Source organism: Ovis aries, chromosome 25 (genome assembly GCF_016772045.2).
Source record: "Ovis aries strain OAR_USU_Benz2616 breed Rambouillet chromosome 25, ARS-UI_Ramb_v3.0, whole genome shotgun sequence".
Classification (NCBI taxonomy): Eukaryota; Metazoa; Chordata; class Mammalia; order Artiodactyla; family Bovidae; genus Ovis; species Ovis aries.
In genome coordinates this window covers 15,714,729-15,732,061 of record NC_056078.1, presented here as the reverse complement: position 1 = coordinate 15,732,061, position 17,333 = coordinate 15,714,729, and the positions used below count along the sequence as shown (strand labels likewise).

Below are 17,333 nucleotides of genomic sequence, written 5' to 3'. Positions count from 1 at the left end.
TCTGAGCCCACATTGGGCTCAATAGTCCAGGGGTCCTGCATCAGGAGGATGAGCCCCCAGAATGTTTGGTTTCGAAGGCCAGTGGGGCTTACTTGCAGGAGAGCTCGAGTGCTCTGGGAAGTAGAGACCCTCACTACACAGTTACAGTCATCAGAACAGCATGGTACTAGCACAGCAGCAGACACATAGATCAGTGGAGCAGGAGGGAGAGCCTCAAAATGAACCTGTCCTTATAGGGGCGATTAATGTACAAGAAAGAAGGCAAGAAGACACAATAGGGAAGAGATAACCTCTTCAATAAATTATATTGGGAAAACTGGACAATTGCAGGGAAAACTGGACAACTGCAGGTTAAAGAATCAAATTAGACTACTCTTTCATATTATGCATAAAAGAAATTCATAAGAGATTAAAGACTTAGATGTAAGACCTGAAATCATGAAACTTCTAGAAGAAAACATAGGCAATGTACTCTTTGACATCAGTCTTATATTTTTGAGATATATCTCTTCAAGGCAAGGGAAATAAAAGCAGAAATAAACAACGGGGACTACATCAAGCTATAAAACCTTTGCATAGCACAGGAAAATATAAAAATTAAAAGGCCATATACTGAATAAGAGAAGATATTTGCAAATGATATATTTGATAAGGAATTAATATTCAATATAACCCAAGCAACAAAATCCAAAACCCAAGAAGCAACATGATTAAAAAATAGGCAGAGAATGTAAGTAGACATTTTTCTAAAGAAGATGTACAAATGACCAAAAGACACATGAAAAGATGCTCTCAACATTACTAATCATCAGGAAAATGCTAACAAAACCCCCAATAAGATAATAGCCTCATACCTGCCAGAATGACTATTATGAAAAAGACAGTGAGGATATGGAGAAATGGGAATTCATGTGTACCGTTGGTGGGAATGTAAAAAGCTTCCACTATGAAAGTTTCTCAATAAATGAAAAATATAACTACTATATGATTCAGCAATTCCATTTCTATTTATTCAAAGAAATAAGAAACACTAATTAGAAAAGATCTGTGCATTCCTTGTTCATTGCAGCATTAGCCATGATATGGAAGCAACCTAAGTGCCTGATAGCACTTGAGCCAAGTTTATAGGCTTATTCTTAGTTGGTCCTCACTGAAGTAACACTCATGTCATGTCATGTGTTAAGCTGCTTGGTCGTTTCCAACTCTTTGTGATCCCATGGACTGTAGCCTGCCAGGCCCCTCTGTGCATGGAATTCTCTGAGAGTGGGTAGTCTTTTCCTTCTCCAAGGGATCTTCCCAACCCAGGGCTTAAACCTGAGTCTCCTGCTTTGCAGGCAGATTCTTTTACTGTCTGAACCACCAGAGAAGCCCAGTGTGTGAGAGCAAGGAGTAAACACAGACTGTTTAAACCTGCTGAGTCTCTGTTCTTGACCATTGTATTATGCTGCCTTGAATTGTTTGAATAAAACTTCATAAAGCAGAGCTTCTAAAGCTGTGTGCCATAGCACAGTGGATGGGTATAGATACATAGATCCTCTCAGAGTTGGCAGAAGCTTGCAGGCCAGTTTGCCTATCTCAGTGAGCAACTTTTTCTTCTTACCAGGAGTGCTAGTTTAAATTTTTAAAATTTTAATTAATTAATTAATTTTTTGGCTGCACCACATGGCATGTGGTATCTTAGTTCCCCAACCAGGGATTGAATCTGCACCCTCTGCAGTGAAAATGCTGAGTCTTAACCACTTGACTGCTAGGGACGTCCCAGGAGTGCTAATTTAAATATTGTTTTCTATATGCATCAAGGAGTTGAAAAGACTGGGAGATCTAAAGGATCTTTGGGCAGATGCCATAAGTGGACTATACGCCTACTAAAATGAAAGAAAGATACATAAACAAATTGACTTGAAGAATGAAGTTATCAGTAATGTTTATCTGAATGGTGAAGCAAATCTGTATGATTTAATCCCAGAGTTATAAAATAGTGGCCTATGGCTAAATTTATCCTGGAAAACTCTATAAACAACCTTTTGGAATAACCCGAGCACAATTATTTAAACAAAAATAGAATGTGCTTTCCTTTTCATGGGCCAAGAGAATGTTCAGTAGTCTGTACTGCTCCTGTATACCTAGAAACTTGATACTTTTACATTTTCCCACCTGGTTTGTGGAGGCTTTTGGGTGTGCTGCTCTTATTAAATCAGTGAAAAAGTGGTGGGTCATACGTGGTTGGTTGTGGTTGTTCCATTGATAAGTCGTGTCCAACTCTTTGTGACCCCATGGACTGCAGCACGCCAGGCTTCCCTGTCCTTCATTATCTTCCGGAGTTTGCTCAAACTCATGTTCATTGAGTCGATGATGCCATCCAACCATCTCATCCTCTGTCACCCCCTTTCCCTCTTGCCCTCCAATTTTGCTGGAATCAGGGTCTTTCCCAATGAGTTGGCTCATGGTTGGTAGACTGTATTAATCATCTTTTTGTTATTTTCATCAGAGGTCTGTTGGGGGTGAGGGAGAGCGAGCATCAACACTGGAGTTAACCAGTTGGCAGATTAAATGGTGATCTCAACACCAGCACCAAAACAACAATAAAATCATTCCTTTCTTCTTCTTTTTGAAAAATTGTTTGGAAAAAATTTAGCTCATGTTTCATTAAAAAAAAAATCAAAGTAGTTTTAGGAAACTCCATTGCTGCTTGTATAAATAAGTGCTCAAGAGACTGTGTTGATTTCTGAAATTATTATTGGTAAATTCAGAGCTATTTTGGGTTTCCTTATACCAATATTGCAGTGTTATTTTTTTGTCTGAATTTTGAGAGCCAAGAATACTATAATTCTTGCATTAGAGAAGTAACTATCTCCCTTGGGAAGGTGGTTTCTCTAAAAGGATATCCAGCCTGTAAAGTAGCTTCAAAGTGCAAGTCTGTATAATGTACCTGACTTCATTATTATTATGGGTTGTGAATATTTAGCATAGCACACTAACCTGGTTTCCTTTAAAAAAGATTTTTTTAAGCTTTCTGATACATACATTTATAGTGAATATGAAGGTGATCTATGAATTCACCAATCAGCTTTATGAGATCTTACTTTTTTTTGCCTCATTTGCTCCAGATATTTAAGTTATGTAAATATTTTTTATCTTTGTTATTTATCCTGTTTTCTTCTGATTTCTTTCTCATTGTGTGCCCAGAAAATGTGTGTCTTAAAGTTAGTATTTGCTGTTTTTCATACTATTGTGGCGAGTTTGCATCTGTTAAGAGTATTGTCTCAAACTTCATACAAAATGGTTTCATGTTCTACATATAATTCAGCACTTTTTTTCCTCCTCAGTATTATGAATTTGAGATGTATTCATGTTGGTGCATATGACTTCAGTTCATTTTTAACTATTTTATATAGTCATTCATTCTCTGTTGATCAATATTTCATTTGTTTCTTTCTCTTCCGATTACATCAGAAACTGAGAGTCAGCACTGTATAGGGGCTAAGGCAGGGACTCTGAAAGTCATGTCTGGTTCAAATACTTGTCTTATCATTAACATAATTAACAAACTCACTAACAGGTAAAAGTTGGTCCTGCGTGGATTACAAGGAAGTGATGTCATGAGCAAAGGGTACTGATTAATCCAGTGTTGTATACACAGGTCTGAAAATGAAAATAAAAGTAAACAGATGGTAATCATGGAGTTGTAATGAAGATGAAATGTGTTAATATTTATGAAAAAAACAGAATAGTGCCTGGTACATAGTAAGTACTAAGTAGACATTTGTTATGTAAAAATTGTAAAATAAGTCACAGCAATGAAAGGTGTTGAAAAATCTCTCCTTGGGTACTTGAAATTGAGTTTTTCTAGGATATATTATTAAGAGTAGGAGAATTTGCTGTCTGAGGGTAGACAAATCTGTCTTTTTTGAAACTATAGAGGTTTTTTTAATCCCCCCCTCAAACGTTATTGAAGTTTGATTGGGAGAAAAATAGTATATGTTTAAGGTATACCATGTGGTATTTTAATGAGTATACATATCTTTAACTTTTCAAGCAGTTGCCAGATTGCTCTCCAAAGTATTGGTACTAATTCAGTTTTCTGTCACCTCTCATCACCCAGGTCTGTATAGAGATGACAGACATGTCTCCATATTCTTTCACCACTTGAAATGGTAAAGTTATGAAAATTTTGGTCAGTTTTTGATTGTGCAGTGAATGCCTTTGTGCTTTAGTTTATTAAATTTCCCTGATTTCAAATGAGGTTGAACTACTTTTACATGTTAATGGCCATCTTTTCTAGAGTGCCTAATTGTTCTCTTGACTCTTTTTCTCCCTCTTATAAGTTTCTTTGTGTTTTTCTCATTGATTTCTGGGCCATCTATCACAGTTTCTTCTTTTGACATTTTAGTCTTTAATGCATCAGGAATTGACTTCTAGGGAATTTCCTGGTGGTCCAGTGGTTAGGACTCTGTGCCTTTGCTGCCAAGGGTGTGGGTTCAATCCCTGATTGGGGAACTAAGATCCTGAAAGCCATGCAGCCTGGCCAAGGGGAAAAAAAAAAAAGGAATTGACTTTTGTTTAGGGAGTAATTGACATTCAACTTACGGGTGTGTGTGTGTGTATGTGTGTGTGTGTGTGTGTATTGCTCAGACGCTCAGTTGTATCTGACTCTTTCCGACCCCATGGAATGTAGCCTGCCAGGCTCCTCTGTGCATGAAATTTTCCAGGCAAGAATACTGGAGTGGGTTGCCATTCCCTTCTCAGGGTATCTTCCCGACTCAGGGATCCGACCTGCGTCTCTTCCGTCTCCTGCCTTGGTAGGCAGATTCTTTACCACTGTGCCGCCTGGGAAGCCCATCTCTCTCTCTCTCTGTATTTTTACCATTATATATCCTCGTTTGTTCTTTTCTCATTTATTTTAGTTATGCTTTGGTCACATATTGAGTTTCTATGTATGTGTATTTAGGTCTGTTTCTGGGCTTTCCATATCGTTTTAGTGACCTGTTTTTCCCTGTTTTAATACCACATTGCCTTAAATTCTATGATTTTTAAGAATACATTTAATATGTAGGGCAAACTCTGCCTCATATTTAAAATGACCTGAGTTATTCATGCTCTTTTACAAAATTTTTTATTAATTTGTCAATTTTCATGAGAAATTATAATTTAATTATTAAAATTGTTTTTAATATATAGGTTAATTTGGGGGATAATAATTTATAATTTTCTTTATTAGAGTGTCTCATCCATGAGAACATTTTTACTTAGGACTTTTTTGTTCTACTTTATTAAAATTAATCTGAAATTTTCTTTGTTCTGCACGTTAGCAATTCTGATTACATATTACTTTCCATTTTGACATGTTTCGAGCAGATGTGGTTAATTGGTGGGTTTATGGCTTCACTGGAAGTTCTCTGTTCCTTCTTTACTTTTTTTCCTTCACACATCTGATTGGCTTTCAGAGTTCCAACTATCACCTCTTTGTCAGTGACCCTTCAGTCTGTCTTCATAGCTTATCTAATCTTGCTCTTAATTCCCTTGGTCATCATTCTAGGCTAATTTTGCATTCCCATTTTCAATTGTGAATAGCATTATTCATTCTAAAGTGTACAATCAATGCTTTTTAGACTAACTGAAGTTTTGCCAGTCTTCTCTTCATTGGTGTGAGTCATTTTTATAATAAACTTATAGCAGATATTTGAAAGTGTGTTAGTCACTCAATCATGTCCAACTAAGTGTGACCCCATGGACTGTAGCCCACCAGGCTCCTCTGTCAATGGGATTCTCCAGGGAAGAATATTGGAGTGGGTAGCCATTTCTTTCCTCCAGGGGATGATATTCCTGATGTGGGGGTAGAACCTGGGTCTCCCACAATGCAGGCAGATTCTTCACCATCTGAGCTGCTAGCGAACGCTAATAACTTAAAATTGACTATACTTTAAAGCCTCTCAGACCAACTTGATACAGTGACAGAGCTTTTTATCAAGGGGAATGAAAGCAACTGGACATCAAATATTGTTGGCCATTTTGCCTTTACGTTGATTTTTGAAAGTGTGTTTAACTCTTATGATCACAAACATGAAACTTGCAGACCCATCTCTGCATTTCTGCATTAAGGAAACATGCAGACAGTATACGTGAGACTATGATTCTTGTGTCTGTTCCTCAAAAATGATAGAACTTCCTGTGTGCTCTTTTTAACTCAGCTGTGTTTTATGACGGAGCAGCTGCATTTCTTCATAAAAACTTTGAGCAATATTGCCAAGAAAAATGGAAATGATTTAAAACACACTCTCAGACTGGAACGTTAACAAGCATTTTCTGATAATTGAAGGAGGAGCACTAAAAACATGCCACATGTTTTAACATCTTAGGCCTTTAGTTCTGGCAGTACCCTTCAGGAGGATGACAGGATAGTAATGAGGAAGGCTGGTAACCAACATTATACCCTTCAGGAGGATGACAGGATAGTAATGAGGAAGACTGTTAACCAACATTAAGGGCTATCATATATGTCAAACTGGTGCCCCTTCATTTCCAAGAGCATGATTGTTAGTTCTCTATTTAATACTTTTCTTGCCACCTCCAAGATGGCACATTTAGTGCCATATAGTGACTTGAGGGGCTTCCCAGGTGGCTCAGTGGTAAAGAATTTGCCTGCCAAGCAGGAGACTCAGGTTCAATCACTGGGTCAAGAAGATTCCCTGGAAAAGGAAATGGCAACCCATTCCAGTATTCTTGTCTGGGAAATCCCATGGACCAGAGGAGCCTAGCAGGCTGCAGTTCATGGGGTCACAAGAGAGATGGACATGACTTAGCAACTAAAACAGCAACAGAAGTAACTTGACAGATAGTTCTGTTGGTTTTGTTTAGTGAAACAAAAATAATTGAAGACACATAACTTAAAACTATTCTTAGAGAAGGCGTATCCTGAATTTTAAGGAGTAAGTTAATCGTAAAATATCTTATGCCCACTACCTCCTCCCCTTTGCTAATTAAAATACATGTCTCTGTAAATTATACAGGCAAGGCACATTGACATGGAAATTGAATGGTCTGTGGTTCCAGTTTGGCTGCTTTTAGTCTCTGCATCTTACTTACTTTGTTAATTTGGAAAGTGAGGTGGTTGCTTATGCAACTAAGGGAAGAAATGAGTTTAAAGGAGTTTAGAAAGTAGAGTAATTTTGCCCCCACCCCTCCTCCCCCTTTTTTTGCTGCACTTGTATCTTGTGAGATCTTAGTTCCCCATCCAGGGACTGAACCTGGGCCCTTGGCAGTGAAAACACTGAGTCCTGATCACTGGACTGCCAGGTAATTCCCTATTTTGCTCCTTATAAATTCAAAATGGAATTTTCATAGCTTTCTGGGTTTAATGGTGAAGTTGGGAGAAGGCAAGCTCTGTTTCTAAAAGGAAACCCCACTTGTAAAATTTTTTCAGAGTGAAATTTAAGAACTCTTTCTAGTTCATCCTCTTTATTGGGGATAAGGGCAGGGTGCTGGACTGTGTCGCATGGTGAGAGTGATATGGCTGCAATTAGCCTCCCAGTAATTAGCAAGTTTGATGCTGTTGTTTTGGCTCCTCTCACAACTCTACTGCCGCCCAAAAGGCCCCTGGTTGGTCAGAGTTGGTGACTGTTCCAGATATGGGTGGATTGTTTCAGCACTTACTGAATACTTTCAGAAGACCCTAGATTCTCATCTTTAGAAAATGTTAGCAATGACCTTCCTATGCAGATACTGTAATTGCCATTCAACTGATATTAAAAAAAGAGAGAGAGAAACCCATGAAGTGTTACTTTCTTAAAATCCACAAGTATTGGGATTTCCCTGGTTGTCCAGTGGTTAAGAATCTACCTTTTGATGCAGAAGATGCGAGTTTGATCCCTGGTTGTGAAAGAAGTGAAAGTCGCTCAGTCATGTCTGACTCTTTGCGACCCCATGGACAGTCCATGGAATTCTCCAGGACAGAGTACTGGAGTGGGTAACCTTTTCCCTCTCCAGGGGATCTTCCCAACCCAGGGATCAAACCCAGGTCTCCCACATTGCAGGGAGATTCTTTACCAGCTGAGCCACAAGAGAAGCTCTTGTGGGTAGCCTTTCCCTTCTCCAGCGGATCTTCCCAACCCAGGAATTGAACCAGGGTCTTGATCCCATGTACTATGGGGCAGCTAAGGCGCTGCGCCACAATTAGAGAAAGCCTACATACCACAGTGAAGAGCCTGTGCAGCTCAAAGGAAACAAACAAACACCACAATACATGCAAGTGGGTGAATCATGATTAGAGACCAGGATATCTGATGCAGAGTTGCATATGATTTCCACTGGAAGACATCGTGCATTGGTCTTAATAATATGGGCTTCTAGAATGCGACACCACAACCTAGACCTTGGGCACGTTATTTAATCTTTCTAAGTCTCTGTTTTCTCATCAAGAACAAGGAGATGCTAATACTTTTTTTAAGGGCAGTTTCTGGGCTTCTACCCTCCTTTCTCCCCCTTTTCCTTTCTCTGCCATCATCATTACTGAGGTCTTGACATGTCCCCTCCAATCTGCTCTATCCTGGGACACAGTTTTGGACAAGGCAACCCTTCCTTCTGTCTTCATAGACTTTGCAGTTTATTGGAGATCCTTATTACACGGCAGTACAAGCAGTTAGGATGGCCTGGGTTGGAGGGCTGCTGGACAGGTAGAGAAGACTTCCTGGTGGCTGAGACTGAAAGATAATGAGGATTTAGCCAGGTGAGGAGGAGGGGAAAGAATGTTCCAGGAAGGGAAAATGGTAAGTGCAAAAATGAGAAGATGTGAGAGCTTGTGGTGTTCTCCCAGGAGCTGAAAGCAGTTCAGCCTTTTGCAGGTGTGGGGAGTGATGGGAACTGAGAAGGTTCAGTAGCAAGGCCACCCCACGAAGGACCCTGCTCATCATGTTAAGAGTTTGGGACTTGGTTCTGAGAGCTTTGGGAAGCTACTGCAGGAGTTGAAGGAGACTTCCAGGTGACGCTAGTGGTAAAGAACCTGCCTGCCAATTCAGGAGACATGAAACGTGGTTTTGATCCCTGGGTTGGGAAGATCTCTTGGAGAAGTGCATGGCAGCCCACTCCAGTATTCTTGCCTGGAGAATCCCATTGACAGAAGAGCCTGGCAGGCTGTAGTCCATAGAGTTGCAAAGAGTTGGACATGACTAAGCAACTTAGCACTCAGCAAGCGTGCCAAATGGTAAGATTCATATTCTGGTTATTGTCTGAAAAAATAGATATGGAGAGGTTGAGAATGGAGGCCAGTTTGCAGGCAAGAGATGGTGGGACCCCAGTTAGGAACAAAGGAAGTAGGAATAGGAAGTAAGTATCGGGATCCCTTGATGGTCCAGTGGCTAAAGACTTTGCCTTCCAATGAAGGGCGTGCAGGTTTGAGTGCCGGTTGGAGAGCTGGATCCCCGCACGCCTTGCAGCCAAAAAACCAAAACAGAAAATAGAAGCCATATTGTTAGAAATTCAGTAAAGCCTTTAAAAATGGTCCACATTAAAAAAAAATTTAAAAAGGAAGAAGTATCTTCCACTGATGCTTATGTTGGAGAATGGCAGGCCTGGATGTGGGCTTCCCTGGTGGCTCAGGAATCTGCCTGCAATGTAGGAGGCCCAGGTTCAATCTCTGGGTTGGGAAGATCCCCTGGAGAAGGGAATGGCTACCCACTCAATTGTTCTTGCCTGGAGAATTCCATGGACAGAGGAGCGTGGCGGGGTACAGTCCATGGGGTTGCAAAGAGTTGAGAACAGCTGAGTGACTAACACTTTCAGGGTTGTTTTTTTTTTTTTTTTCCAGAGCATCAGGCTTGGGTGTGGTAAGTGGAGAAGTGGGAAGAGTTGAGCATGGGGTCAGGTTTTTGATTTGGTCAACTGCCGAGTGGGTGGTAGTGCCTTTCCCTGAAATACAGGCTATCAGGACTGGGGAAGAATACTATTTCTTACTCTGAAGATCTAGTACTTCCTGCATGCTGTTCCTGGTTCTAAGCAAGTGTCTTATGTTGACCATATTGCTGAATTCTCACCTTGGCTCTAGGAGGTGGTCATGTCTATTGATTCCCATTCTATTGATGAGGAAACTAAGGCATGGAGAGGTGAGCAGTCTGCCTCAGAACACAGGGCCAGAAAGTTCTAGAGTCAGAATTCAAAGCAGGCAGTGAGGCCCAAATCCAGGTTCTTAACCACTGCACCCTACTTTGTCTTCCCAGTGGGGAGGATAAGTTCATTGTTGGTTGGGGGGACCATCAAGACATAGAGAAACCCAGGGGTTTAGAGTTTAGAAAAAAAATTGCGGCCATGACATAGATATGGGAAATGCCTGGAGTACCTGTAATTGAACTGTGGAAGGAAGCGTAGAGTAAAAAGAAGAGAAGGCCTCTGAGTTCAGCAGTGTTCTAGTTGTTCCCAGAAGACTGACGTTAGGCACAGCCACAGAGTTAGCAACAAGACCAGGAGAGGATGGGTAGACTGTCTCTGACATCTTGATGAGGATACCTGGTTTTAGCAGGACTCCAGTCCCACCTCTGCCCTCCCTCTGAGACTTGGGCCCCTCTGGGCCGTGCTGACACTCACTCCTTTTCCTTGGCCCTCAAGATACCCCTATCTTTGACTGTTGCTTGTTCCTGCTTCTTGGGTCTCAGTTACACATTACTGGATTATCTCATCTCCCAGACCAAGTTCTCTGCCTGCCTGTCCATGCATCATTTTGTGCATTTTACTAGAGTGCACGCAGTCCATGGCACTTTTCAGTCCATCACTCTCCCTGGTTGTATAATCTGTAGACCTGTGTTTTAACTCTGTGTCAGGCTGGGCACTCTGCCTGAGTCCTCTCTGAGCTCTGATCTCCACCCTAGCTTTTCAGTTCCATCTGTGATCAGCCATTCAACTTCTGAAAACCTAGCCTTAGACCCCTCTCATTAACCATCTTCCATGTCTAAGTCCCAATATTGTGGGGTATTTTTTTTTTTTTTTTTGGCAATACTGCATGACACCGTAGTTTCCTGACCAGGGATTGAGCCTGTACCCCTGCAGTGGGAGTGCTGAGTGTTAACCAGTGGTCCACCAGAGAAGTCCTTCAGTTCCAAAATTGAATTAGGCCTATGGTTGGCTTGCTTGCTTTCTTTTTCGGGGCCTCAGAACACTAATGGGGAAAAAAATCATATAACTGCAATGATTTAGTCTCCAAAAAAAAATCCCTTTTTGTATTTCTGAAACTTTGAAGTCTAATAATGTATTTCATTTTGTCTTAATATTCAGTCATCTTTAAATGAATAATTTACACAAAGACTGAATAAAGCAGAATAAAATAACTCATTTGCTGGTGGTAACCTGACAGCATTATTCACGATAAAAGGGCTTATGTAGATTTCATTTCATAATATTGAATTCTATTAAGTAAGGTATTTTATACATTCAGTTCAGTTCAGTTCAGTTGCTCAGTCGTGTCTGACTCTTTGCGACCCCATGAATCATAGCACGCCAGGCCTCCCTGTCCATCACCAACTCCCAGAGTTCACTCAGACTCACGTCCATTGAGTCAGTGATGCCATCCAGCCATCTCATCCTCTATCGTCCCCTTCTCCTCCTGCCCCCAATCCCTCCCAGCATCAGAATCTTTTCCAATGAGTCAACTCTTCGCATGAGGTGGCCAAAGATGTTTTGTACATTAAACATTTTAAAAGATATATATATTTTAATTTCAATAAGAAGAAATCTATATTCATTGTTTAAGGTAGGTAATAAGATAAATTTTGTGCTTTGTTTAAATATAGACTCTTCTGTATACTTATGCATTGGGGTTTTAAGGCTACCCCAGACTTTCTTATTTTTATTATTCTGACTCAATGTTTTGAAATTTTGCTCTCTAAATTGTATCGTAAGTAATCATCTGTTTTCCCATTTTTTTACCATATGAAAACCAATATAACTGTCAGCAAAAGATATCCTGTTATTATTAAGCTGACAATTTAATTCTCACAAAAGCCTTATCCATTCATTTTCTTGTTGTATTCTGCAACCTTAATATACTTTTAAAATACCATTTCCTTAGGTTATTTTTTAAATATTAAAACTAACTCTCAGGACTATTATTATTCCCTTCATGTTCATGGAGAATTAGAAAATTATTCTAAAGTTCTATTGCCTTTTTTTCAACTTGTGTCTTACATCGTTTGTTCTCCATCTAGGAGGATAAAACCACAAGCTTGCAGATAACTGCCTCATTTCCATTGCTTCTCTGACTGAGTGTGGGGAAGTACTGTCTGTAAGTAGGGCAGTCTGAGTGGATTTGGGCAGCTGGGGTGGAATTTAGCTTCTGTGACAAAGGGCCAGTAGAAGTCTAGCAGAGCCTGGCATTTGGAAAGAGTGTTGTACTTCATCATATAAGGAAAAGCTAGTAGTATTTGGTGTCTTTTTTTTTTTTTTTTCAGTTAGGAAAAGATTACTTTGGAATTTGGTCTCTAGGTGAGGTTGTAAGAAACAGCTTGGAATTTGAGAATCTCTGGAGACCAAGCTTCATGCTTGATTGGAAAAGCTGGTGCTTTCATCAGTCATAAATAATTTTAAATGTTCTGTAACCGTTTCTATATCTAAGGCATTCAGATAGTCCACGTACACTTGTTTCTTTGAAAACTGGAATGGTAACTTTGTGATTTTGTAAGCTGCTTATTTAAGTAGGAAAACTAAATGTAATATTTAAAATCAGTTAAAAAAATAATCTAACTCTAGCCTCCAAACCAAAGATTTTCTTTGTTTGGAGATTTTAAACATTTAAATAACATGAGGCGTACTAGTGTCTTTGGGTAGTAACATGTACTGATTCAAATCTAGACGTAAAGTGATGTTTCTGCTGCCATAGGACTACAAATAAGTATTGTTCCTCTTTTTCTTGTCTTAGCTCACCTTTCACTTGAATGACTTACTATGTGTCTCATTGTATTGGAGTCAGTCATTTCTTAGAAACAGCAAGGTGCTTAGAATATTGCTGCTGGTTCTTTCATATAATTTGTCTAAGAGTGTTGCTAATCTGTTTTCTCTGGTCTATGATTTCATTACACTCAGGAGCACCAGGTCTCAGCCAAGCCTGTGTCTTCAGCCTTGAGCAAGAATCATAATGGCATCACTTAACCCTCGAACACTTTTGAATGGACAACGAACCACTGTGCTTCCATTCATTCTTTCATCATTGTTAGGTGTCTTTCATTGTTGGTACTCTCTTTAGTTTTCCTATTTCAACATGCAATGATTTTATAAGTATACTGTAGCTTGAGATGTGGAATTTGTTTATGTTTGTATTTCGTGATTAAGTATTTTTATTCTAGAAATGGAGATAGATTCTTCAACAAATTGATGACTTGCTGGTATATGTCCTGAACACATGTTACTGGAAATGTGTATAATATATGTTAATTTATAATTTTATTAGCATTTACTTGTAATGATATACCTGTAATATATGTTAAAGTGACGGCCTAATGTATATTTGAAAACTTAATACGCTTGTGAACATACATCCTTTGAAGTTAATTTCAATTAGTTTTGTTCCTTTTTTACAATAAAAGGTAACTCTTTTCAAATTACTTGCAAAAGTCATCTGCTATTAGTAATTTAAAGTTTTCATTTAAAAATGACCAGCTCTTTTGCTTTGTTATAGCATTTTCACTTATTTTATTGACTTTTATGATGTCCTATCTTGGCATGAAATGTTCCCTAGGTATCTCTAATTTTCTTGAAGAGATCTCTAGTCTTTCCCATTCTGTTGTTTTCCTCTATTTCTTTGCATTGATCGCTGAGGAAGGCTTTCTTTTCTCTCCTTGCTATTCTTTTGGAACTCTGCATTCAAATGGGTATATCTTTCCTTTTCTCCTTTGCTTTTCGCTTCTCTTCTTTTCACAGCTATTTGTAAGGCCTCCTCAGAGAGCCATTTTGCTTTTTTGCATTTCTTTTCCACGGGGATGGTCTTGATCCCTGTCTCCTGTACAGTGTCACGAACCTCCGTCCATAGTTCATCAGGCACTCTGTCTATCATATCTAGACCCTTAAATCTATTTCTCACTTCCACTGTATAATCATAAGGGATTTGATTTTGGTCATACCTGAATGGTCTAGTGGTTTTCCCTACTTTCTTCAATTTAAGTCAGAATTTGACAATAAGGAGTTCATGATCTGAGCCACAGTCAGCTCCTGGTCTTGTTTTTGCTGACTGTATAGAGCTTCTCCATCTTTGGCTGCAAAGAATATAATCAATCTGATTTCGGTATTGACCATCTGGTGATGTCCATGTGTAGAGTCTTGTCTTGTGTTGTTGGAAGAGGGTGTTTGCTATGACCAGTGAGTTCTCTTGGCAAAACTCTTGAGAAACCTATATGCAGGTCAGGAAGCAACAGTTGGAACTGGACGTGGAACAACAGACTGGTTCCAAATAAGAAAAGGAGTACGTCAAGGCTGTATATTGGCACCCTTTTTATTTAACTCATATGCAGAGTACATCATGAGAAACACTGGGCTGGAAGAAGCACAAGCTGGAATCAAGATTGCCGGGAGAAATATCAATAACCTCAGATACACAGATGACACCACCCTTATGGTAGAAAGTGAAGAGGAACTAAGAAGTCTCCTGATGAAAGTGAGAGTGGAGAGTGAAAAAGTTGGCCTAAAGCTCAACATTCAGAAAACGAAGATCATGGCATCTGGTCCCATCACTTCATGGCAAATAGATGGGGAAACAAGTAGAAACAGTGTCAGACTTTATTTTTGGGGGCTCCAGAATCACTGCAGATGGTGACTGCAGCCATGAAATTAAAAGACGCTTACTCCTTGGAAGGAAAGTTATGACCAACCTAGATAGCATATTCAAAAGCAGAGACATTACTTTGCCAAGAAAGGTCCATCTAGTCAAGGCTATGGTTTTTCCAGTAGTCATGTATGGATGCGAGAGTTGGACTGTGAAGAATGCTGAGCGCTGAAGAATTGCTGCTTTTGAGCTGTGGTATTGGAGAAGACTCTTGAGAGTCCCTTGGACTGCAAGGAGATCCAGCTAGTCCCTCCTAAAGGAGACCAGTCCTGAGTGTTCATTGGAAGGACTGTTACTAAAGCTGAAACTTCAATACTTTGGCCACCTCATGCGAAGAGTTGACTCATTGGAAAAGACTCTGATGCTGGAAGGGATTGGGGGTAGGAGGAGAAGGGGATGACAGAGGATGAGATGGCTGCATGGCATCACCAGCTCGATGCACATGAGTTTGGTTGAACTCTGGGATATGATGATGGACAGGGAGGCCTGGCATGCTGCAATTCATGGGGTCGCAGAGTCGGACATGACTGAGTGACTGAACTGAACTGATGATATCCTATATCATAATTATGTGGTAGTCATAATTTTTATAATTTCTAATGTACAGATGAGATGTACAAAAAAGCAATGTTTTGTTTTTGAAGTGAACCTGTGTTTAGATACAAAATCATGAGCTGTTTAACTTTTAGGTTACTATAGATTCTATCTCCCCCCTTTGCAAATTATCTCAATATTTCAGCTTCTTTGTTGGCTATGTTCATTGGGGTCAGTGGCCCCAAAGAATCCAGGAAATCTAAGGGAAACAAAAATTTATACTGTTTGCTGCATAGATTCAGAGAAGGACAAATTGTGTGGCCTGGAACATTCTTAGGTACATTGGGTTGAATTAAGCTTAAGAAGATGGGGAAGGCAGCCGTAAGAAATAGGTAATGCTAGCTTGGCTGCAAAGATTTAGTAATGAACTCAAAACCTTAAATCCTTGTACCTTCAAAGGGAGATAGCTAAATCCTTTTAGTATGAATTTATAGACTAAAGAAGTGTTTTTCAAGTTTGTGTAATGTAATGACTCCTTTTAAAAGAAAAAAATAGTCATTGTGACCTGTTAGTGTTGACTTATATTTTAAAATTTCACATTACTTAAATAGGTAAAAGCACAGAACTTGGCTTGAACACTTTATGCTTGTAACTCTTGTGCAACCGTTTTACACATCCCATACACACAGACGACCCAGAGAATGGTAATGAGACTTTGCTGCAAATAAATCACCACTTCTAGTGAAGCTGTGGTGCTGGCCACTAAGCCGTTATGGCCTGGGTTCTTTTGAGTTCAGCTTGCCCACAGTACTAGAACTTAAATGTATGGCTTGTGCTTTTGTCTTATTTTTTGTCAGCTTACAAATATTTGAAATATTACTACCTGATGTCAGCTTGATTGTGAACATGAAATGGGTATACTATACAGTTATAAGACGATTATCCAGATGATTCAGAAGTTATTTGTAGTAAATTTTTAGAGTTTATACTTGGTATGGTTCAGTTCAGTTCAGTTCAGTCGCTCAGTCGTGTCTGCCTCTTTGCGACCCCATGAACAGCAGCACGCCAGGCCTCCCTGTCCATCACCAACTCCTGGAGTCTACCCATACTCATGTGCATTGAGTTGGTGATGCCATCTAACCATCTCATCCTCTGTCGTCCCCTTCTCCTGCCTCCAGTCTTTCCCAACATCACGGTCTTTTCCAATGAGTCAACTCTTCGCATGAAGTGGCCAAAGTATTGGAGTTTTGGCTTCAGCATCAGTCCTTCCAGTGAACACCCAGGACTGATCTCCTTTAGAATGGACTGGTTGGATCTCCTTGCAGTGCAAGGGACTCTCAAGAGTCTTCTCCAACACCACAGTTCAAAAGCATCAATTCTTGTCAGCTTTCTTTATAGTCCAACTCTCACATCCATACATGACTACTGGAAAAACCATAGCCTTGACTAGATGGACCTTTGTTGACGAATTAACAGACATCAAAACTGGCTAAGGGGTAAATTACTTGGGAAGAGAGCACAAGAGAAATTTCTGCGGTGATAGAAACTGTTATATCTTAATTTGGGTATCATTTTCATGGGTGCACACATTTCTCAAAACTCATGAAATGGTGTGTTTTAATTCACTGTGTGTAAATTTTACCTTAATTAAAGAAAAAATTATATGTAAATCTTACCTTAATTAAAGAAAATTAAAAGCACAAAATTAAACATTTCTTTTGATAAGAATTCTCTTATTTTGGGAATAGATCCATGGATTTCCGTTTGGGATCCACCATCAAGTAGGACAGTTTAGGCTATTGAATAACATTTATGATGACATGTGACTTCGCCCCAGACCCATGTGCTGTTTCATACTGTGTGAACTGAACTTGGCCATGCGTGAGCAGTGAAGACTGAACCCAGAGTAAAGAGACTAAAGAGTGTGACTTAATGCCAGCAAGCCCTTGTGCCATCTTGATTCCAGCTCAGCCTTCTAATTCTCAGATATTCCTGCGAACATGCCTCC

At 39.7% G+C, this 17,333-nt stretch overlaps 1 protein-coding gene and 1 long non-coding RNA gene across 4 annotated transcripts in view; both read left to right on the top strand.

Moving 5' to 3' along the window:
- ANK3 (ankyrin 3) overlaps positions 1-17,333 on the top strand; it is a 755,525-nt gene that overhangs the window by 43,017 nt on the left and 695,175 nt on the right. The window lies entirely within an intron of this gene.
- On the top strand, positions 12,152-13,574 carry LOC132658627 (uncharacterized). Its single transcript, XR_009598493.1, has 2 exons — positions 12,152-12,262; positions 13,060-13,574. It is a non-coding gene; the product is annotated as an uncharacterized LOC132658627 (long non-coding RNA).